The sequence below is a fragment of the Cuculus canorus genome, chromosome 13 (genome assembly GCF_017976375.1).
Source record: "Cuculus canorus isolate bCucCan1 chromosome 13, bCucCan1.pri, whole genome shotgun sequence".
Taxonomy (NCBI): domain Eukaryota; kingdom Metazoa; phylum Chordata; class Aves; order Cuculiformes; family Cuculidae; genus Cuculus; species Cuculus canorus.
In genome coordinates, this window is record NC_071413.1 from 8468647 (window position 1) to 8491446 (window position 22800).

At 42.9% G+C, this 22800-nt stretch overlaps 1 long non-coding RNA gene across 4 annotated transcripts; it reads left to right on the forward strand.

The window, feature by feature from the left end:
• Nucleotides 1–212: 212 nt before the first annotated feature.
• LOC128853544 (uncharacterized) lies at nt 213–16872 on the forward strand. 4 transcript variants are annotated; one of them, XR_008452147.1, is made up of 6 exons: nt 224–291; nt 2099–2200; nt 6107–6566; nt 7376–7429; nt 12601–12999; nt 15591–16872. It is a non-coding gene; the product is annotated as an uncharacterized LOC128853544 (long non-coding RNA). The 4 variants fall into 4 exon arrangements; XR_008452146.1 differs by having other exon boundaries at nt 15666–16872; XR_008452149.1 differs by lacking the exon at nt 2099–2200 and having other exon boundaries at nt 213–291; nt 15666–16872.
• The last annotated feature ends 5928 nt before the right edge of the window (nt 16873–22800 follow it).

Sequence of the window (22800 nt, forward strand, 5' to 3'; positions counted from 1 at the left end):
ATCCTTGCTTTGACCCCACCAATGACATTAGTAGAGAGAACACCCCACTTGTGCAATTGTTTCCTCCCAATTGCTGCTCAGCTTTTGACAGTCATTTGGATGAGTAAACCAGCAGAATTTTATGTAGTTCTGCCACTGGTGACTCACTGATTTTTCCACGACCTATGATATTGGTTTTTTTGTCCCCCAGCAAGAAGCCTTTCCCAGTATGACTCCAACCCGAGAAAGAGCATCTGAGTCCCTGCAGACAACTAGAGAAAGCCTTTCCACCATGGGGGTCATACGAGCAAGGTAAGGCTCAAACTAAGGGTTCAAACCAACACCTATTAGCAGTGCTAATTATTAAAAGCTAATGCAGTGTCCTCCCTCCATCCTCTTCCCAAAGCTTTGGTTTCCCCATGATGTTAAGAAATAGAGTTTGATGTTGTTTTCAATTTTTCATGTGGTTTCTAACCTACATAAACGCAGGACTAACCATGAACACTTTTCTGTTAGCTTCAGCCTGATTCAGATGCCACATCCTGAGATGCAAATCAGAACTGAGATAAACTGAAATAAAACTGGCTTATGTTAGAGGGAAAAACTAGACTCAGTTTTGTCTAAATTACCCTCCTGCTTGCTGAAGCGCTCATCAGTGTTCCTTTCCAGGAGGGCAGGGAATCTCCAGGGAATTAGCTGTTTTCTGTTGTGGATAAGATATATTTGCTGAAACTTGCGGCACATTTGGAAGCCTCTTACAAGATGAAATCAAGTGTAGGACAGTGCCCTCCCTCTCCTCACAGTACGTTATGGTTGAACTCTTAGAGATAAAACAGTTCTTGAAAAATACTTGGTGAATCTACATAATTAAAAATCTTTCCTGCTGGGGGTTAATGATTTGGGTAGATTAACTTGATAATGTAATGTGAAATGTCGAAATCATGAGTGTGCATCCAGAATACTGGTGCAGCTCTGCAATGGGAGACAATTTTAAGTAAATAACCAGAGAAAGTATTTTGCAATTAAATTAAAGATGTTTCCAAACTACTGTACTTTGCTATAAAAACCCATCATCTTGAAAAGTCAAGTTTCATTTATTTTAATTAGCACTGTCATGAAGTATTCCATTTGCAAACACTGACTAACAAGCCCTTTTCCAGACACCAATTTGAAATGTATGTGTCAGAAAAATAATCATAGACCCATCATGTGGTAACTTCTGGGCCCAATTCTTGTGTAGTCGAGATCAGCCTTACCCAGCTGAAGTCACAGTGACATCCCAGTTTACATCAGGTAAATACAGAGGCTTTTGTCTCCCTGGTACACCCTTCAGGAGGTGGTGGAAAGTCTGCTGTCATTGGTTGGAAGATTCTTTTGTCTTCAGAAAAGCTTGGGTTCAAAGCTGCATGTGACAGTATGAATCTCCTGTCCCGTTTCACTGTTCTCACACTCGAGTTATTTAACTGGAGAGGCATCGGTATCAAATTGATGGAAAGTCAAAGTGATCTTGATCCTCCTTTGAGACTTACTGTTGAATTGCATTATATATAAGAAGAGAAGCTTTTTTATTATTAATGGGATAGAAAATCAGAACCATCAAGTAAAATGATATGTCCTATTAAGATGGATGAGTTGGAGTTAAGTCCGTGTACTCGTAACGAGATTGTTCTGCACAGCTCCAGTAAAAGTGTATCGTCTTCTCAAGGGAATACCTCTCTGGGGTGGAAAAATGCTGGTGAAAATGCTTATGCTTCTCCTGGGGAAACCACCCAGACAGGTGGGCAGTTGCACAGACAGTGCCCACATGTGTGCTTTGAGGGATGGTCCATTTCAGGCTGGTAAATCTGGGGCTGCCACTTCAGGCACTGACCTTCCTTAAGATCTCTTTCTTAAAACCCTTTTTCTGTTGACTGACTAGTTTTCACATCTACCGAGTATTGCAGCTACTTCTGCATGTCCAATGAGGGGATTATTTTGCAGGCTTAAATCTCACTACTGAAAAAGAAAGTTACGCTGATAAATACTTGTTGTCTACATGGGGATGTTAGTGACGAATAAGCTGAAATGAGTGCGAAGGGCACCGCCAATTCAGTGTAGAAATGCCTCTTATTTCACATAGCTAGCATTACATCCAGAGTGCTCAAAGCAGTCTTTGTGCAGAGCAAGGTATCCTCCAGGGAGCAAGTGAGGAACAGCTATTCTGGGCTGCCCCCTTATTTAGGTAAGTCCACGTACATAATATCTGAGTATTACCTCTGAATTTCATCCTGTTGCTCACAGCGAAAACCCCTTGTTCCACCTTAATTTATCCCTTCTCTCTGTTAACACCCTTCAAATACTTCTAGACTCTTCCCGCTTCCTTTCCATTTATTCTTACCTATTTATTCATTCATCATAAATCAATCTCTCCTGCCCCCTAATCAGTGCAGTGCAGCAGATCTGTTGGGAGCTCCTTCTAGTCCGTACGCTGCTAATGAGCAGGACCAAGTGCTTGGAGCCTCACGGGCGGCACAGTGTCATGCCAGGAGGGATCTGACCCCACCTGCACTCCTGCCACCTCCTAATGCGAAATCAAGGTCTGCTTTCCTCCTGCTGGCAGCCCTACATATCTTATCCCTATTACTATAATTTTGGGAGGAATGGTTTTGTCCAGATAATAATAACTTTCATTTCCCCATTCAGAATCTCCTCTTATCTTCTCTCTGTGAGTAACTGATTGAGCGATAAGGACATTACCTCTCTCCTTCTTACCTTATAATAAGCACCAGCACATCTCTGGCAGTTTTGAACTCAGCAAGTATGCACTCTGCACCTTCAAGTGGATCCTAATCCAAACATTATATGGCCGAAAGCATTTGAGTGCTTAAAGGATCTACAGCTTTTCTTCCCACTCCCCAGGGGCAATAAGCACAAAACCACCTGGCAGCAGGTGTTTCCCCAAACCTTTACAGCAGCAGATAGTCTCCACCTATGCAGACTCCCACATCTGATGTTCTCTTCGCTGCTAATCTGTGATCTTCATAAAAATAATTACTATTAGGTCATCTTTCACTATGAAGACCTTTGACCATGAAATTACTCCTTCCACTTGGTTGCTCTGGTGTGTCTGCCCACTCCTTTAACTCCGTGAAGCACTAGGCTTTGCCTGCTCCCTGCCTGGTGTCTCCCAAGCAAACTGCCCTGCTTTCCCACCTCATCCCAGTTTTCAAGGCAGCACTGCCAGTGCAATTAACTCGGCTCCTTCCCCAGTTCATCTCACATTCAGTTTGGTTTAATGAAGTGAAATTCAGATGAAGTCAGAAACAATTACTACGGATGATGTCTTCCCAGTTTCTCACACAAATCCGGAAAACAGATCAGATATTTGTACCCTACACTTAAAATGAGCCATTTCTCAGTACGTTAGTAACCCTGCTGCTTTCAATGCCTGAATAGCACAAGACTATTTTTCTTTTTCCTCAGCGTGATGGACTGAGGCAATGTCAGAAATCGGAGTGAGAAGGCTGAAACAACGGAGAGAGCAGAGCCGGGGCAGAGGCAAGGAGGCTTAGCAATAAAGGAAATTGGTGAGATGACACCGAGTTGAGCTGCAGTCTAAGGCTTCCTTATACCTTGTGTTTTTACACATACACTCAAAATATATTTCAGGGCTTGAGAGTGTTTTCTCCTTACTGGAGATCTATTTTGTTGTTACTTTAGCTGACAGCTATTGGGGAGAATGAAACACTTCGGTTAGCCTCAAACACCTTGCTAAGTTCTCCTTAGGTTGCTTCAGATAGATGTTTTATTACAGCTGACACCAATCAAGACAAATAGATAAAAGTGAGAATTTTGATTTGGGATCCATGAAACAAAGGGAATAAGTGAAGTGCACTTGGGCTCACAGTTCAAAGGAAGGGGTAAGTAAGTCCCAGGAAAAAGTTTATCTTATCAACACCTTGTGCTTTGGGAGGAATGGGCTGTTTTACAAGGGATTCTGCAGCCTCTGCAAAGCTGTTGTGGCAGGATCAGTGCTTGGTACTATATTCCTGGGATTTTGTGATGCAGCCAAGGTCATACAAAACTGGTGTTCAGAGGGAGGGGATAGAAAAAGAAAATATGATCCTTTCCATCATAAAAGATTGAGCAGTTATGAGTCTGGTCCCAAAGGGATTAAATTATTGCATGTTCCAAGGTGGCACCTGTGGTCCACAGCAAGGACCCCCCTGTACTATCATACAGTGACAGAAAGATGTCACAAAAATGCTATCCAAAGGTAAGAGAAACTTTGTCCTTTCAGTGGCTCCAATCCTAGCTCCTATCGCTCTAAATTACCTCTGAATACCCTTGTGGGTCATTAAGGTAGAGAAAAACTTTACCAGGTGCCACGGATAGCCAGAACAGCCTCTTGACACACCAGCCCTCAGGCATTGAGATGTCAGAAGGAAGGGGAATTATGAAGTAAGATGTGCTGGAGGCTGAACTCAGTTAACTGGTGGGGAAGCCCCTGCCATGAGGGGAGCTCTCCTGGGTCAGCATGAGGGGGAACAGCACTGGAACGAGCCCCACCTCACCGACGGGGAGTTATGATGGGGCTGGAGCAAATATCTACAACAACTTGCTCATGTGAAGAGAAGCAAGAAATTTTTATAATAAAATGTGGAACTGTTTGAAATTCAGGGTTTGTCACAGCCCATCGGGAATTCAAGAATAGGCCTTCTTTCAAAGGAAATTTTTGTGATGGCATATTAAGAAAAAACAGGCCACTTTTTAGTAAAAATGGCCTGGCAAACAGGGCTGCTCCAGAGTGAGGCTTTGATAATATGAGCCCATTTTCCATGGCTTTGGCACTAAAACTACTGAGAAGTGCACACTGTCCGAAGTTTGCACTGAAAATAGACCTGTAGTCAAAGCTGTGAATAAAGAGAAATAGGAAACAACTGGAGAAAGGCATTTCTGTCCTCCTTTAGGAAAACACTGCCTAAACATCTGCTTAATATCCAGTGTGTGTTTAATATATGGGAAGTACTTAACCACACATCCACGCACTGTGGAAGAAAAGTCCCGAGGACTACACCCAGGTCACAGCAGGATTCGTTGCTCCAGTTTAGTATTAAGCCTGTTTGTGCCAATGAATTACGGCACTTTTCTTTTTCGCTCCTGCAGCATAAATAGCAGTGAAATCAAGTCGCCTACAAATCCTCACACCTTGTATATCCAAACAAACCTCGCATCCTAGGCTACGGTGATTTGGGTACGGAGATTTGTTTGAAAGAAAGGATAAAGCCAAATCTCACTTTGTTTTCCTGCTGTCCTAAATTTCAGCCCCTGCCTTTGAATAGCTTTGCCTCAGCACTTTGAACTTTGCATAGCTCTTAAAAATAATGAGAAAACACCAAAAAAAAAAGACCAGGAGTTTTCTTGTCCCCAAAGCAGAAGGGGTTGTTGCTGCGGGTGAGCCCCTGGCAGCCTGGGGGAGAGGGGAGCCAAAAGCTGGGGCACAGGGGCAACAACCGGGGCTGCCCAGGCCTTTTGTGTGACTTAACAGTGACATCCAGCGGTCACAGAGGTCCCTCTGACATCGGCCTGACCGGCAAAATTCACAAAGTCCCCTATTCTTCCTTAAATATAGGGATATTTGTGCATCAGAGTAGCTGTTCCCTCTCGCTCGGGATGCTCTAATGCAGGCTGGGCTGCCTCCTGGCTGGCAGCTACATTGAAGTCCACTTTTGAGCTTTGATTTAGACTTAAGAGCATAAAAATGATCTTAAAATCATCCTGGATTTCCTCAGTTTTGCAGCCCCCATGTGCTTGCAGCCTCATGAGTGTTATTCATAATTAAGCTGCTATAAATGTAGAAATAAATCTAAAGCCTATTAAACATTAAATCACAGAAACTTTTCTTTCTACTAGTTATTACACTAAACACAAAAATAAGCAGTTTTCATCTTAAGTTGACTATTACAGGCATATTTTTACAAGATAATTTGGTTTTCAAAAAAAGTCTAACTGTGAAGTTTAATGATACCACGCAAAGCAGCTTGTCAGTTCATATTTATATTCAAATCTGAGCTTTCACAGTTCCCAGTGTGTTTCTTTAGTATTTTGTTGAAGATATTCTGACAGTCTTTCTCAAAACTGTCTCTAGGAAAAGCAGCATGAGAACCTGCAAAGAAGCACAAATCTTCCTACACTTCTAGCTTGGATTTGGATGCTTGAGGAAGACTTTTGTTTCCTACATGCACACAACTCTGATGCTTGAGATCTCAAATGTCTGGCTGCCTTCTGACTATGCTCATCTTTTCCTATGACTTTTCCTAAGTCCTCAAGGAATTGCCAGCAGTTAAAAATACAGAAATCTGAAGCATGGAATCCTGCAGCCATTAGAGCATCTCTGAATCCACCCAGGGAGGTCAGATACCAGCCTGGGGGCTCCTTTCTATCCTTTCTGCCCCTCTCTCCTGGTTGCAAGCCAAGCTGACTATGCCTATCCAGAAGAAGAAGTATTTGGCGAGTGGTTTCTGAGTATTGCTCTCAGCACTGAGACAGACACAGCCTGCCAAGCACAGCTTTGGACTCCGAGGGTTACAGGACTTGCCTCACCACAGGTAGTGGAATCTGAGCGATTATTCATCATCCTTTGCTATACGGTGAAAAATCGGGGTCACTTCCCTGCTGACAGGGGTTTGTGAGAGAAGGTCTTACTCCTGCCCTCATCTTAGGTGGGGACACATCACCAAGCCTAGGCTGGTTGCTTTATTTAAAGGAAGATTTCAGTCCGCAGTTCCCAGTAAAGCCACATGCACTCTGGAAGAATCTCCTGTTGATCCCCCAATCCCTTCTCCTCAGCTGCCGTGGCAAAGAAGAAAGCAGTGTGGAAGGAGAGGGTGTGCCCAAGCTCACACGTGCACCCCACAACACACAGTGGCACAAGATACCCACTGACAGTCAGGGAGAAAAAAAATGGGGCTGAACCCTGTCTTTCGAAGGCAGATGTTTCTGCCCCTTTGTGCTAGAAATTCACTGAGAAACCCCCAGCTTCCCAGAGAGCAAGAATGCCTCCTGAGCCCACCCTGCTCTCAGAGAAGGTCACCCTATGTCACATGCAGAGCAAGCAACAGCCCCACTGTCAGAAGCCAGAAGATGTATTTCTTTTTAATATAAGATGTGGAGGATCTCAAATGACTGCAGCTGACATTGTATTAAAAAATATGTGTCTGCTGCCTTCAAATTTTTTGCATTAGTTGCTCCTTTCCATCTCTCCTTAGCTGACAGCTGCATTTCATGGTCTCATGTCCACTCCGGAAACAAAAGCAAGCTTTTAATTCCAGCAAGCCAGGGTAAATGACCTCTCTTGCAGCACCTTCTGCTTCACGGGTGTTAATTTGTCCCATCTTCTCTCTCATCCGCACTGCAGGAGCCTGGGGACAAGGTGGCTGGCGTTTGGGCCCATCCCTTTGCGTGACCTTGGGTGAGTCACTTTGCTCCCTCCTGTGCTTTGCTGTGTGACTGTGGGGTGGGAGCTGCAGAGGTGAAGGGGGTCTCAGCGATAGGCACTGTGCACGGGGGTCTCAGCAGCGATCCTCCCATGCCCCCGTCCCCTCACGTCTGCCAGCACTGCTCACCGAGGGGCTGCACAAGCGCATCCGCCGCATCCTTCAACCCCGACCACAGGGCGAATGTGCTAATTCCTGATCAGCTTTTAATGATCCCAAACCCCTGTACTGACTCAGGCAACATCTAAATTTATCCCAAGGTTAGGGTGACTCTGCTGTACTGAAATCTATTTAAAGTCAAAGCAAGCACTCCAGAATAACAAGTTATTATACAACTCCAGAGACCAGGCGGCTTCTCATATTCTTTTTTTAACGTAAAAGGTAACATGTTTCCATATTTTGTATGTATTAATTGTTGGGAACACTGTCAGATAGTTTGGCAAATTGAAAATGACAACATCAACCTGTTCAATCCATTAAAGTCTCTCCAGGATCGTAAGGGACACTGTCAGCCAAGTAATACCAGCTTCCCCGTGGTAAAGCCATCTTGCTTCTTATTAATGACCAGCTTTAGAAATGAGCACATTTTCTTAGCGTGCACCACTCCATCACATTATCCAGGAGAGGCACAACGTGAGGAAGCCCAGAGGTTAAGAGAGAAGACTTTCACCCTAATGCAGACTTTAATGAACAGAATGGATGAGTAAAATTAAAATAGGTCCCAGGCCACACAGCCAAGATAAAAGATTGGGAATAGCTTTCTCCTTGTCCAAGGACCACTGTGGGAGTTTAGAAGGAATGCGGTGCAGATTCTGGATGAGTCTTTTATAAAAGAGAAGTGGTAGCATTTTGAAAAACTCCCAAGTCTTATCTTCAAGAGAAGCTAAGGAAAACAGCAGCACAAAATCCACTGTAACTCAGCTCTGGACAGTTATTTCGGGTAGTCGGGTGTTTAATACCTTTACGTGGACCTTAGCTCCTTCGTGCAGAAAGACAAGCCAGCTTCAGTCCAAAAAGCTGTAGAGATAAGTTAGTGCAGTGCTATGCCCAAGCCAATATACAGTGGTATTTATTTCCAGTAGTATTTATTACCTTGGCCGCAGCATTTCCCAAAAGTAGAAAGCAGCTGTGTATAACTTCCAGACCAGAATTTCCAACTAGCTGGGTCTGAAGGCAGAGAAAACTTGCATCTGTTTTCATCTATCCAGACAGACAATGCAAAATCAGTTTGCTTTTGAAAATGTTGCCATAAAGCTGCTGATTCACTGTAGCAATGAGCCTTTCAACTCATCCAAAATCTGCATGTGAGCATCATGGTATCTCAGCCAGCTTATTGTGAGCATAGTCTGCTCCTCCTCGAAGAATGGTCGCACCAGCTTTGCTAGGGACTGTCATAAAAAAAAAAGAAACAATAGCTCATTGTCCTGATACTGATGGATCTCTAATACTAAAATTATTATTTTTTCACTTCCCTAGTATTTTCTGCACTCTCTTTGTCTCTGTGATGTTCTTGTTGGTATAAAAATCTACTGGGATGGATCGCAGATGAAGAGACAGCATTAATTTATAAGAGTGATGGAATAATGGCTATGACACAAGGGATAAACACAGGGCTGTTATTTAAGTTGAGAGCAAAAATCCCATTGTTTTGTGCTTTAGGGCTGTGGAACATGTCCCAGGAATAGCACATTTTCTCCTTTGGTATTCCCAGCTGCTTCATGTTAGTGTCTCACAAGCTAAGTTGTTGTTCTGGGAACGTCACAGACTATTAGTATTTCTTTATCTTTCATTTATGCCATCTTGTTTGCTCTCCTGGGCTGCTCTAAAGCAGGCTGACATGCCAAAGAGATTTACTGCATGTACTTTGTGTACACTTTAATTAGGTCTCCTTTCATGTCTCTTACCTGACACTTAAATAAGAAATCACTCATAAAGTACTAGCAGAGTACGGAAATCAATACATGTCTTAAACACACAGTGGTTTTCAGGCTGAAATTAAGTGCCTTCACTTACTCAGATTGTGTCCACCTCTACTTCACAGCATGGAGACGTATGGGTTTGCTCTGAGGGTTGCAATCCAGCCAGGCTCAGCATCTCTTGGTCAAGTAGAGGCATCAGTTGCCCCAAGCGTGAGGATCTCAGCAGAGCTGGGACAGCATCCTTCCCATCTCCACTCATTTTGACACACAGCAGATATGGCCAAGGAGGTGTGCGAAAATTAAAACTTTAACAAGGAATTGTTTCTTTTTGTCACTTCAATTTCAGTTTTATTAGAATTTCTGACAGCTCCAAGCTTCAGACATCAGTGGCAACGGTGGCTGAAACATAGCACTATTATATTATTGTCACTTCAATTTTTGCTTGTGTTTCTAATAGAAATCTAAATTATTAGGTGTTTAACTTTCATGCTCCATCAGTGTGAGGCAGAAAAAAATACAACTGCCTATATCGAGGTCTAGCACTCTGGAAATGGCATTTTTCAAGAGGGCGTTTCCTTTCAACTGGTGGGTTATACAACTTTGTCTCTCCCCAGCTGAGAGGGGCCTCCCATCCACTGAGGAGATTATCTCCAGAGAGGGAAGAGTGGATTATTATTATTTTGTTTAGAGGTGAATACTCAGCTTGTGGCAGAATTGTAGCTGTGTGCCCTTGCACATCCCATACAACACCATGTCTAAGCAGCAACAAATGCTTCTGAGTGAGTTTACATCGTCATGCCCGCTTTCTTATTAAACTTTCAGGCTTGTGAATAAAGAAATTATATGAAAAGGAGTTTCTTAAACTTATCCCACCAAATTACATGTAGGAAAGCCCATTGCATTTCCAGGAGATGGGGAGATGGACGTGAGAACTTTGCGATTGCCTGGGCTACTTCACTCCTGCAGGAACAGGGTGCCACCAGTGTGCAACACACACGTGTATCTACAGAGGCAACCAGGATCTGAAGTGTAATCACCTCCAGAACAATTTTTTTTTCCACATGATATTCATATGGAAAAACGTTAACAAATCCTGAAAAAAAGATATGACCTATCCAAACAAGTCTGCAAAATTACAGGAACGTACAGGACAGCTGCTGAGTTTATTTTTTTCAATAATAAATGCACAGTAGAATTCGATTTCCTAATTTTATGTTTGTTTTTTGAAAGAAGATTAAGTGGATGCATCCATCTGAACATGCTAAGGAGGCATCATCAGTCATTTATTGGAGTTTTCCTTCCTAATCTTCATTTCATTTTCATGATTTTTTCTTTCTGGCTGTGATATTCAATGCCAGAGCTGTTTCTGCTTCTGCTTCCTGGCACCTTTGCAGAGTCACTCATAATTTGCGCTATAAGAGTTTCCTTTTGAGAAGGGAGGAAATTCATCAAGGGCAACAATTTTGACGACTGGGGGCTTCATGGAGACCTACAGAGCAGCCCGTTTAGGGAGGTGATTAAATTGGGGTTAGATGCCTATCTTTTTGCTCCCACTTGCAATCCCTTTCCTTGAACTAAAAACCAAAATTTATATTTTGGCTTCAATCAATGGTCCCACAGGCAGTTTTCTCCTTCTCAGAGACACTAGGCTACAAAATCTTTCCACTAAGCAGGACTATTTCATGTAATCTCAAATAATCACGCTGTAATCAACAGGATTGCTCCCAACACAACAAGCTGTGCGATACAAGCAGCAGCGCTGTTTTAAAGAGCAGAAATTAAAGACTATGACTTCTTTATCGGGACATTTAAAATCTACACTCGAAGCCTCAGCATCAGGGGTCAACTTTGAAATTTTAAATCTTAAAACCTGGAGAACTTTGGGGGGATTCCCATTCTTACAGTTCAGAGGAAAGAAATCCCTCTGCACACAAGCACATCCAGTAGATAATCTCATGCAGGAAATTAATTTGTAGGCAGCGTAATAGTTCCATTAATAAGATTAATGCCAGGTACAGCTCCATAGATTATCGAAAAGACAAAGCGGCCTGATCCATGCAATTAGAATGAGATACCTGTATTAATTAGGGTGCTTACCTGACAGTAATGGTTACATCAAACAGCTCAAAGAACTCAATCTCTTCTTTTAGTCTCATAATTCTTCCTGGTTTGTGCCATCAATAGCTTTATCAAGTTCCTTATACCGTACATATTCAGGAAGAATAATAGTAGTGTTGCTCTGAGGTGCAATTGTAAAATCCTTTCTTTTACCATCTTGGTTCTGATCTAAGCGATTATCAAATATTCAGTATCAGGTTTTGTGATGGTTTCTTTGAATCGCAGAAAAATCCAGAGGTGCGTTTGGCGTGAAATAGGACAGTGTTGGCTTACCTTGTGTGAACACCAGCCACTTCTCCACTGTAGATGAAAGCAGAAACCACACAGCAGATTTCATTATGGTGTCTGCACATTACCCGCCATTAAATAAAGGGAGGAGGTCAAATAACAACCAAGACAGGAGATAAAATACTCTCACAGTAGGGAAATTCTCCTAAAATATTATGAAACAAAATCAAATAACATAGTGTGTAAGCGAAGGAGGGACCTCAGGCCTGTGGTGTGCTGATGCTTAGGGCGTTATCTCCGCAGCAAGGCACCTTGCCTGCCCCACAGCAGCCACGTGTTCCCTGGCTTTGTGCAAATTTCTGCGTTCTGCTGGTGCAGAGCCCAACACACAATTATGCATGAGGCCAACGGCATCTCGTATGTGTTACCTGGCCTGTGTACCTCTAGAGCATGACCCTTTCTTCCAATCACACGCGAGTCTTTGCTTGCCCTGTTCTGCAGCACTACTAGGAAGGTTTCTAACGTGCAGTGAGTTAAGCACCGGAATGCCACATCACCCTAACAACCATCCTTGGGAAGGGAAATCATTCTGTTCTGCTCTGTTGTACTCATTCCCAATTACAAGCCAAGTATCTCAGTCATGAATGTCAAAACAGATACTATCTGGTTAAATGACACAAGATAGAAGCAGTTAAGCCATAAACTGTCATGCACCCAGAAATGATTGGCAGGAAAGCTGTCTCCTGATGGTACGAGGAAATTAGCTTAATACTTAAGGTGAAGTGATGTCTGCTTAGCAGAGCCCCTGTTGTTCCACATTAGATGTAACGCTGGCAGTGTTACTGTTATCACACACTATTTTCTCTCTTTTTTTTTTTCAGAAAGATTACCATGCTTTTGAATCTTTCTAAAAACGTGTTGGGCCCTCTGACCTGCTGTGATTAATTTTCAAAAACCAAAGCTACAATTTAGACTAAAGTAATGCTCCATTTTTTATCTCTGCATCACATGAACCACGTTGTGTTCAAAACCACCGATCCGCTTCAGGGGACTGCTGCCCTGCGTCCCCTTAAACGGTGCAACCTATAAACGGTGTAACGCTGCTTTGATTTCTTTATACACAGCGTTTCGGCCGTCACTAGTTATGCCCAGCTGTGAGATGAATGTGTCATTCTTGTTCTGTCAGAATTACTGGCATGCTGTTCCGCTTATTTTGCTGAGCTGCAGGAGCTGCTGGGCAGTGCTGGATCGTCTCCAACAGAGATGAAAGGAAGTATCAGGTGAGCTAGAATTAGGCTTGAGATTTTGCCACTGAAGCTCTCAGAATCATCTGCTTCATTTTGCCAAGCTCTAGGATAATTCCTGCCTCATCCTCTATCGTGAAGGTATCTGCTGAGAGCTTAGAGATGAGGGGGAATGGGCAGCTCAGCCAAAATCAATCTGCTCTCATGGTCACCCCAAGCCCTGATCTGTCCTAACAAGCTGCAGAACCCATCTTTTCCCTCTACCCATCAGGCTGGTGAGCAGGAAACCAGCTGAGGGCAGACACAGGTCTGTGCTCAGAGCAAGAGGCTCCATCCGCACTCCGTGTACAGATCGCAAACATGTACCACGGAAATAGATGCGGGCAATACCACAGCAGCACAAAGAAAGTATCCCTGTGCTGGGTAGTGAGATGTGGATTTACTTTGGTATCATGACTTCTAGAAGAAATAACTAAAACCAACCCCAAACCATAGTAAGAGTAAGTCCCACACCCAGCCACACACCTGTGGTTTGCAATGTCCCACTGGGAATTCCGAAGCTTTTTACTGAGATGGGGGGAAAGTTGTAAAGATCTTTGGATGTTTTTCAGCCTGATTAGAAACAAAACAATGTAATAAAATAGTTTGGGGTGCCAGCACTTGTTTACAAATCTGAACTGTGATTTTTCGTGTCTTTATGGCCAAGCACTTGCATCGTATTCAGATCACAAATCTGAACCCCATCCACATTTGGCCAATAAGGCTGGAAAATCAGTTCTAATCCCAAATATAGACCAAATTTTGTAGAGGCCTTGCTCTAGCCTGGTTTTATGAGTGGTAAATCCTGCTCTGGGTATTTCTAAATCAGCACACATTTTGGGTCATTTTGCATCTTTCAGATTGAAAGTGAAATCTGGCCTTTTGTTGAGAGTGTTTTTAGGCAGGTGCCTCAGTAAGGTGGGGTGCTGTAAGAAGCATCAGCCTGTGCATCCTGCTCTTCAACCACATTTTCATGGTACCTGGGCACTCCAAGCAGTTGGAGAATAATCCCTGCCCTGCAGCATCCTGCCCTGGTGCAGGCGTGCACCGGGGACCCCAGACTTAAACTTCTGCATTTCTCCAAGATATATTTGAACTCTGTCTGTGGTGTTTGTCAAACAGCAAGGTATTTGGATAGCATTTGAGTTTGCATGTTTGAAATGTTCTCACTCTGCATAAATTTGTCATGACTGAAGTTGATATTAAACATTAACTCGCACAGGGAAATCATGCAGCCAGCTTTTCCTCCCTCATGCACACTCGAACAGACTTGCTCACTAAGTGCAGAAACCACGAACCCTTTCAGCCCGAGTTCATGACTCAGTGAACCAACCCTGAAATGCAATTCCAGTGTTGAAAGTGAGGTTTACTCTCATTTTACTCTCATATCTGCTGAGTTTTACTTCTTTCTCTGTTTTTCTTTTTCTGCCCTGCTGTTTTGCCATGATGGAGCTTGTATTTCATTGCAGAGAATTATATACTTGATAAAAGAAAATCTGGGGGCAGTTGGTAAGATATCTTAGGAAGCCTTAAATATTGCCAGAAGGCCAGAGGTGGAACAATTTAGCTGGCAGACAAATCGTTGTGATAAGTGACCTGACACTTCTTACACGTTTGACCATGTTGCACACTGTAAATTGACAAAATCCTGTTCCAATTAAAAATATTTTCTCCTGGTTGTGTAGCTGGTTAATCCTTTAAAACACACAGATTTTCCATCCCATGGCAGAAGAGTTCAGCTGTAGCCCCGTGCTTATTATTCCCAGCTGGCTGGCATTATTATTCAGCTGTTTTCATTCCAGGCTATTGTTCTAGTTCACCTTAAACCAGTTACACTAAAATCATCTTCAAGAATGGCAGTGACACCATTTTCTGGGCAGTTGAGGACTCCAAAGCATGACAGCCAAATAGGCAGATGGAGTCCATCTGCAAAAGTCAGCTTAAAATCAATAAGATGATACATTTCAGGTGAGAAGATGCTGAACAGTTATTTTAAAATGCCTTGGGATTAGACAAAATGTACTTCCCAACTCATTCGTCTATAATAAGTCACTGGTGCTTTCTGCATGATTGAATTTCATTTCACATCTATATCGTATATTAAGGTTCATCTGCACTTGTATTTTTGTTTTCAGTCCACAGACTATTTTGAAAAGCTTATTTTAAAGAGAAAACAGTATCAAGCACAGAGGGCAACTGGAGCAAATAGTTCTCTGCAATGTGCCTCCTGTTAAAGATCTTTGCTTGTAAAGAGAATTGTTGTTTTGGGGAGAATGGATGAAATGTGTAGTGCAAAAGGGAAGCCAGACAAGTGTGCTGTGGGATGTAAGTGATCTGCAATCCCGACAGCTTACCTGAGGGCACAAGAGCAAACCTCAGCTAGTGTCATCACTGGATACTCCTGCAATGAGTGGGCATCTGCATAAAACAGCATTATTTTGGAGGGAAATAAATGATACTAGGTCACTGCAAGGGTAACTTACTTAGCTCCAAGATTAATGATTAATGAAGATAAGGTTAGCAAGCTAAGTAAAGAGAAAATGCATGGACTTCTTTATTTCCTTCCAGCTCATTTAATTTCCTTCCAGTTCACTTAGGTACTATGTGCACACTGGAGGCAAGCGGTCTGAATTTAAGGTTTTTCTTTCTTTCGGCTTTGCCAGCCCTTGAATTGAACCTGATGTATTCAGGATCTCCTTCAAGAACCAAGTGGGACAGTGTGATTGAGAAGGGCTGCCACAATGTTCCAGGCTTTGAGGACATCATAAGGATAACGACAAGCTTCATCTCCAGAAATGACATGGACTGCGCATGGCGTCCCTGCTGCTTCCATGCCTAGTCCTCCACACTCAACACATGGGGCTGACGGCTCTCATCTGAACTCAAGAGACAGGGGAGAACTCAAGTTGCCTCTCATGCCATGTGCACAACTGCCCATTTGCAATCCAAACACTTCATATTTTCCAACTCTTTGGGATTCAAACCCGATTTCCTTGTTTACCATCAGCTTTTAAGTTTCACACAACAAAAGTCAGCCCATGTTGGGAAAAGTCTTGCCACCTGTGTCTCTGAGTCCCACAATTTTCCAGGAGCACTTTTTGTTGCAGATAAATCTGTAAGTCTCTGACTTTACTAATAATTTCAACGCATGATTAGTATAATGATGAAAAAATAAAGTAGCATAAGGACGTACATTTTACCTCTAGTAATTCCTCCATCTGTCGATAGGCCTAGCAGAGTGTGATGCTCATCCTCTACAGATTTCAAATTAAAAGTTTGCCAAGATACTTAACGGAGTTAAAGGCAAATCAAATGCAGCAGCTTTAGGAAATTACAGCAACCTCCCCATTGTTTGACTTCCACAGTCTGTATTTCAAGCCTTCCGATTCTTAAGCAAAGCAAGATTCAGCTTGGTATTTTAACAGTATGACATTCAAAGCATTAATTATGGGTGGGACAACTGGTCTCTTGAGGTCAGAGGGACAATAGTGCAACTTGTTGATACCCAGCATTCTTTCATATAATGTTATGTGTGTTCAAGTACTTTTGAACTAGCATTTAGGTCCCGGTTACAGAAATCACTTATAAAATTTTCTTTAAACCTTCCAGTTGATACGAATGAATAGCAATAAAGTATTTTACACATTAATGAATAAGAGGTGGTTTAAGTTGTCCAAGAGTGATAAGGAGAAAGTAATGCCTTTTCCTACATAGTTAATGACTCATGAAATAGCATATGGATGAATTAGCAGTCACAAACATACTGGTAGGTGAGCAGTTTCCTAAATGTAATATTGATTTTAAAGATTAACAACATTTTCAGAGCTTGTGTATGGCCAAGAGTTTTCACCAGATGTTCAAATACCTAGCTGCATAGCTAGAATGAAGACTTAAATAAGAATCTGAGTTGAAATAAATTTCCTGTTTCCTACTCTCTAATCTCATTTGAAGCTCAGGGAGTCCCACCGTTCTCAACACTGGTTGGTAGTCAACAAGCAAATAAAGCCTATGTTGGATTAGTGGATTTTATTCCCCCCTTAGGACCTGAATATTTTTTCTTTTCTTTAATGTTCAGACTGAAACACTTACTGCATAACAACAACAACCTGAGTCAGATGCAAGATGCATAACTGTGAAAAATATGTTCATTGCTTCCCATGCAGCCTGTCAGTTTGGGAAAGAGAGAGCCTGGCTTATGTTCAAGGTTGGGGATTGTATCATAATTTTGAATGGAGCCCAGGATGCATCCAAAATGGGAAAGTCAAAGAGCCAGGGGGCTGTATAATATTAAAGCACTACTGGAAAAATATGAAATGGACAAAGAAAAAATCAATCAGGTGAAAGCTGTAATTAGACCATGCGAACTCCTTGCAAGAAGGCCCATGCAGTACACAGCACTGAGCTGGTGCCAGCTCTGCTCACTCTTACCGTGCTGCCTCACTCTGCAGCCCTTCAGGGAAAACCTCAGGGACCACCTTCCTTGTTCTAGAGGCATAATTTGGGGAAATCAAGCATATAGCCAATTCCTTGCTTTAATCTTCTCTCTTTTGAATGGCAGACTCCTGATTTGTTTTAGTATGTCCAAAGACATTTGTTTGGTTTTATATGGGAGACAGATGACAGGAGAAAATGCTTCCTTTCTGGGTTCTGTGGGTGGTTCCAGCCGAGTGTGTCCTCATGCAATTCTGAAATAAACGTCCCTTTATTCATTTATATAGGAAATAACTACAGATAGATATACATAATGGAGACATGTAGAGATCAGCATATATTAACGCTAACTGTCTTTATTCTGATGTAGGAGGAAAGTTCATCTATCTTGTTTTTAACTGTGTCCAAAAGCATGTGTCCCAGACAGAGTACAAATGGCCAAGAATGAGAGGTGTTTTCCAGATGTAAACTCACAGTTCCCAGTAGTCTGTCATCACATTTGGTGATGGAGACAGTCAACACAGTTTCTTGACTGAATGGCTGGCAAGCTCAGAGTCTTCTGCTAGAGGGGCTCTTTCTATGGGTCTTGCTACTGATCGAATGCAAAGCCTTGACACTGTTTATGGTGGGCTCAATAAAAATAAAAGTAGAATGAATTTTCAGATGGTAAGTCTGTAGGAATGCATTTCATTCTCTGGTTATGGCAATGACCTGATAGAACTGTAGATTGCCATTCAATTAGAAACATCTTTTTCTTCACATGACTCATGAATCTCACATTCTCACTTGCTTCTTCTGTGAGAGCTGAACCTCAATTTATTATCCAAGAGTTGATATCTGAGCCTGCATCCTGCAAGCAGACGCCCCACTTCACTATTGGCACCTGTTTCAGCACTGCACATTGTGCAGATGTCGCCTTCCCCGTGATATATCACCATTCCAAACAATGCTGGCCCTGGATACCACCACCCCTCCAGTGCTGCTGGGATGGGAACAACATCTCTCTCATGGTTTTGTACCATGAAGCTCACGCAAGAAGTCATTCTACTGCAACTGCTAAAGGAGAAAGAGGATTTCCTTCAGCTATGTTTGAAGGAAGAAATAAAAGCTGAGCCCTAGCAGTTCTCTGACCCATCTCTGGTCCCCACCAGTAGCTGGAAGTTCAGATCTTCAGTACAGCCTTTACTCAGTGATCCTGTTTGTACATTTTGTGCTGCTTTGCTCCTTAAGTTTGTGTATCTTCCCAGTGGTTTCCTAGCTAGATATTGAGACAATTTATGACAGAAGCCAGGAAGATTTGGCACAATAAGCTACCTATTTTTAATTTTTTCTCAAGACAACTAACCCTATTCCATATGCACAGCCTGCTGACATATCTTCTCTTTTTTTTTTCTTCGTTAAACCATCTTGAACAGCATCTGTCTCATTCCAAGAAAGCTGTGAAGCAGCCTCCTCTCTGTGTAACACTTATTTGGTCTGCCTCAACTTCTTGAAGTTATTTTCATGTCCTGCATGCATTAATTCTCTGCTTGGAGGAAAAGACTGAAAAATGAAGAGGTTTAAACTTACATATTTTACCTGACAAATATAGCAGTGAAAGAGTATGGTTGGCCCAGCTCTTTGTGTCGGTGCAGAGTATCAACCTGTTAGGCCATGGTAAATTAATTGTTTCTAAACTTTCAATCTGGTGCTTCACCTGCTTTTGAAGGTGCAGTCTTCCTTCATTGCACAACTTTGCAGCCTGATTGTTTCATCCATGTGTAAGTGAACTTTTCATGAGGACTTTCAGCTCTCCACATGAACACTGGGCATCTTGAAAGGTCCAGTGAAATAGCTATGCATAGATGAGACACCCTGTCAGTCAAGGCCAGGACCTTTTCCACATTTTAGAGATGATGAAATAAAGACATCACCCTAATCTGGCCCATTTTTCTCCTGCTTTCACCTAAAAGAGGGGCTGAGCGTGGTATCATACAAGTCTATACACTTATTCCATTGACAACATAAAGAAAATGGTCAAAAGGGGGAAAACACAGAAAAGATAACCCACAGAGGAATTCCTGCTCTAGCATGGGCAGTGGAACAGTCTACAGTGAAAACAAGAAAGATTCACACCTCATCTTTATCACTAGCAGGATGGAACATAGAAAGTTATCCAATTTTCATTATCTTCCCTGCAAAGCTGCTTTGAGAGTCTCTGATTTCCATGGCACCACAAAGCTAGAAGCCACAGATCAGAGGTCCAAACCCACTGCAGGGGTGTGTGTGATTCCCAGGGAGTTTGGGGTTTGATCCTTGGTTTAATGATGAGGATACATTAAGTGAGATATCTAAGGAGCCCTCATGTTTTATTCCTGCACACTGTCACTTGGGGATTGTCTGAATGTCATCTAAAACCATGAAACAGTAGCTTTGTCACCTATGCAATGGGACTGAAGTGTTCCTGATGACCAGGAAATGATTGTTTAGTTACACCTGGCTGCGCATTATATTCTCCAGAGGACTGTCTTATTTGATATCAGCTTTTCCATCTCTGCAATTTTTCACCATTATGTTCCTTTTCCTCCTCGCTCCAGATGGGTCAGCAGCACTTTAACATGGTAATGCTGGCCTGTCATCGAGTTCACAAAGTGCTGCAGTCAGCAGGTTGCTCCAGCAGCAATCTCCTCTGCTCCTCACCAAGCAGCGCTACCCCAAAGCTTGATCTGGCCTTTGAACATCAGAGATATGAGGATCCTAATGCTGGATGCTGGCCCAAGTTCCCTCAGTAACAGCCCAGTGTGAGCGCAGACGAGCTGTCAAGCTGGCTGGTTGTACTGTTTTAAATTCATGATAATATATTTTTCTAATTTATTATCTAAAATGGAAAAGCACATTTCAGCTCATGATTTCCAACTTATCTCCTATTTCCTTTCAGCTTTTCAATGTTTCTGAAGTGCCTTATGCTACAGGCAAAACACACTGATTATGATGGGGCTTTACTTCCAGCAGCTGCTGCTAAGCAATGACACACATGGAGAAAATGGAAAGTTGACTCTGCCCAGTTGTGTCAAGCATTTGAAAAGAATAAAGGAAAAATACCACATGGTGGAAAACAGGTGGCAATTGCTGCTGTTGTATCCTGTTTTAGGGAAGAGTACAGGATGGAATTTTTAAGAGTTTAGAAGTGGTGAAGCTGTACAAGGCAAGTACTGTAATAAAAATCAGCCCATCAAAAATACATGTTATGTTAGGCACAATGAGCTTTGGCTTTACAGCATCAAGATAAATGCATCTGTGATCCTTTGAGAAGAAAGGCGAAGATAGGAATAAATTCATTTCCATAATATGTCTGAAAGAAGTGTAGACAAATCCGTGTTTATCAATGCAGTAGATCCCACCATCATCACAACAGGGACAATTATTTTTCTGGCCCAAAGTGCAAGTAGCACACGGGAATTTAAATTCTGAAATTAAAGTGAATACGCGTATCTCCTACTTGCACTTGTAGTCTTCCAAAAATACTACTGATGTATATGTTTGCTGATCCCATCTTCATCATTTTAAATCTCAGCCAGACAATTGCAGTTAGTTTGAGAGCTGGAGGGCTTAGTAAGGATGTACAGCGTATCGTGCAGCACTGCGGGATGCAAGGTTTTCAGTTCAACTGTGTCCTCTGCCTATAGATGCAGAAGATACTGTACTTGCATCTAAACTCAGAAAAGATGCAGCAAGACACACAGTTACTTCTTGCCATTAAATAACAGCTGTTCTGAAGCAGTGCATCTCTGCCTTTTTGCTATTGAAAGAAATCGCACTCTGTGAGGGCAACCTCGATTAGAAGCAGCTTGTTGTGACAACCCAGGGAGAAGTCTGCAGCAGATCAAAACTCCCTCTTTGTCTTTTGAGAAGATTCTTCCTCTTTTTTTTCAAGGTAACCTTCTCTGAACCATTGCTTTGTGCTCTCAGCTCCATTTTGGATAAAACTGTTTCCCCTTAGTGAGAAGCTGAGTTACGCAGGTGAATGGCCAGGAAAGGGGGACTCATCAAACCTAGCAGCTGAGAGTGACTTTCTTCCTGCAACAACAATTTTGCTGCTGATAGGGGGCATTGATTTTCAATGGATTCATTGCCCTCAACCTATTTGGGAGTGGGGAGCTGGAATTTCTCAGTCTAATTACACAGCCAGAGGTTTGACATTTCTCTGCTGTGAAAGAAGAGGCAGGGAATATCACATAAGAAAAACTTGCTGGAGAAAGCAAAGCCAAGGAGAAACTCTAAATGTAGTTCTCCTTGGGGCCACATGTTCAAGCTTGGCACTGCAATCGGTCACCACACAGACCCAGATGGCACTGAAACATGGGTGCAAGCTGCTGGCTCTGCTCATGGCCAGGAGGGTGGGAGCCAGGCTGGCACACCTGCAAATGTCACATGTGCAAGAGGCAGCCTGGCAAGCCCTTCCGTGCTGAATCAGTGGCTTTCCAGCTCACTCCCATCCCCTGCAAGGGCACCTACCACTTGGCAAAGCCAGGGCACAGCTGCTTTTTGCAATCATGTCTCTATCTCTTGGCTGCCGTTCTCCTAGAGCCACGGCAGATCCTGCCTCTTTGATCCTTTGAGCCCATAAACACCGCTGGCTCAAAGGCAAGAGCACTGAGAGGCAATTTTCAACCCAGCAGAGCTGCACTCTGCCCATGCGACACATTTCAGAGGAGTGAGACGTGGTATGTAATCCCAAAACATCACACTGTGCAGATTGTTTTTTCCCCTGCAACCCTTTTCCACAACAGCTTGGATGTTTCCAATTGGGGGGCTGGAAAAAAAAATCTTTCCCCAAAGCAGTAATGTGAGGATAGGTCCCTTCTGATGTCTGTCTGCCACTCCTCACCCCCAGTGCTGAACACAGCAAAGTTGAGCTGTGCCATGCATCACACCAGAGCTCAGCGGGATTGAACCCGACGGACCCTGTCTCCTCTTTCTTGCTTTAACCGCTGTGGGAGCTAAAGTCTAAATCTGTGCCATGCACTTTGAAAATGTGAGGGATTAATTTAGTCCCTCAAAATATTCCTGCCTTCCAAAGTACACAGAGTGAGCACGGCTCCCATTTAGTGCTCATGCTCTGTGAAGACGTTTTCATGCTCGCTGCAGGGAAGCAGGGTTTGTTTTCATTCAGACCAAGAAAGAAAGGCGCATCTGATGTACAGGGGACAAAAGATGCGATGAAGATGCAGTGCTGGGGAGGGAGGGGATGGAGAAGCACTCATAGTGTGGCTTTCAATTAAGTGCTTTATTTTGTTCACAGGGTTGGGGAGACATTTTAATTTAAACTGTTTTGTAGGCAGATGGTGATTGTGCAGGACCAGCGACCTCCAGGAGGATGCTCATATC